The sequence below is a fragment of the Amphibalanus amphitrite genome, unplaced genomic scaffold (genome assembly GCF_019059575.1).
Source record: "Amphibalanus amphitrite isolate SeventyFive unplaced genomic scaffold, NRLGWU_Aamphi_draft 000323F_arrow, whole genome shotgun sequence".
NCBI lineage: Eukaryota > Metazoa > Arthropoda > Thecostraca > Balanomorpha > Balanidae > Amphibalanus > Amphibalanus amphitrite.
In genome coordinates, this window is record NW_024881818.1 from 635,584 (window position 1) to 637,100 (window position 1,517).

The following is a 1,517-nucleotide window of genomic DNA, read 5'->3' on the forward strand; positions in this document are numbered from 1 at the left end:
GGTATTCTAGGATAGGGGTGCAAACGATATTGAAGCGCCCCTTCCCGCTGGGCGCCCCTTACCATATACACGGTTGTAGTAACACAAACAGTGAAGAGACGTTTGACAATGTGACCTGTTAACACGTTCAGAATTACAGTTTTATGTAACGAGAAATAGTTAGGTACATTCCATAGCGTAAATGTAACCTTCATAATGTTCGTTTAGAACCAACCTCATCACCATATCATAAGATTCTCCAAATAAGGCATATCGAAAAGAGTTCCACGGTTCCAATACCTTCGTGTGGACTAGTGAATAAGGCGCCGAATCCCTAACTCGGTGACAGAGAATTGCAGGCCGGTAAGCAGCATGCCGCCTGGGCTGCACTGCACTATTGCATTCAGTGGTGTCATCAGTATCACGTCAGCCCTTCGGAACGGACATCCTGGCTCAATGTCATTCAAGCATTTGTAAAAAAATTCATTCCAACCAAACACTTCTGTATTTTGACAATGTACAGGACACACACACTCATTGTTTTGTGTCATTAGTGATAATATAAACGACAAACCGCCCCCGATAAATGTTACACAAACTAATTTCCTCTCGCATATCGGCCATCAGGCGCCCCTTTTTGTCGCATGGAGCCTGCAACGCTATAAGCCCTCATATGTTCGTGTTGGCGTTCGGAGGCTATTCGCCTTCAAAGACGTCTCCATAAATGTTTCTTTTTCGTCCCACACACAGGTGCCCTTCTTTCGCATGCAGGCGCCCCTCTTCCGCATGGCGCGCTTCTCGAGTGGCTGCGCCCTCCTAGCCTTTATCGCCTGGCAAGATTATATTCGACAGGGTCGGCAGCATCTGCATTTGTTTCAGATAAGGATGCCCTCCACTCTTCAGCATATCAAAAGATACTTTTCCCACGTCATTGCCACCCTCTTCGTGTCACAAGTGCCTTTATCAGTTGCGGTGTCGCACTGCTCAGCTTTATGGCTGCCGCACCTCTAAACTTCCTGCCTCCTCTACATATTTTCGAGGCGCCCCTTTCCATAACTTTAGGGTGCAGCTGCCCCCCTTGCCCCCCTGCTTCCGCCGCCACTGCAAATAGCAGTGACAACGAATGACGATATTATAGCAAGCTTCAACGCCCAATCATCCATAAAATGGATTAGTTAAATAACATTTTTTGTTCCCTGCTATCTGAAAATTAAACTGAAAAAACAGTGCTGCATTGCTTTCAGTCACAGACCTTTGATTGCTATGAAGTGTTAACTCGGTGTTAAGTTTACACCGAGTGTAAACTTGCCTATGAGCATAATGAGGTAAGAGGTTGAACTTGAAGCCCGGCTGTTAGTTTTTCAAAAAATATTCACATCTTACATGCAGAATATACGTCAGGTTAAGTTACAATCGATTGAAAAAGAGCAATTAGCAACGGGTTCTGGTCTAAAACTGGACCAAACGGTAGCCGCTGCAGCCCATCCCTTTGATATTTGTTGTAATGTCACCGACAGGTGGCAGCACATAGACATGAT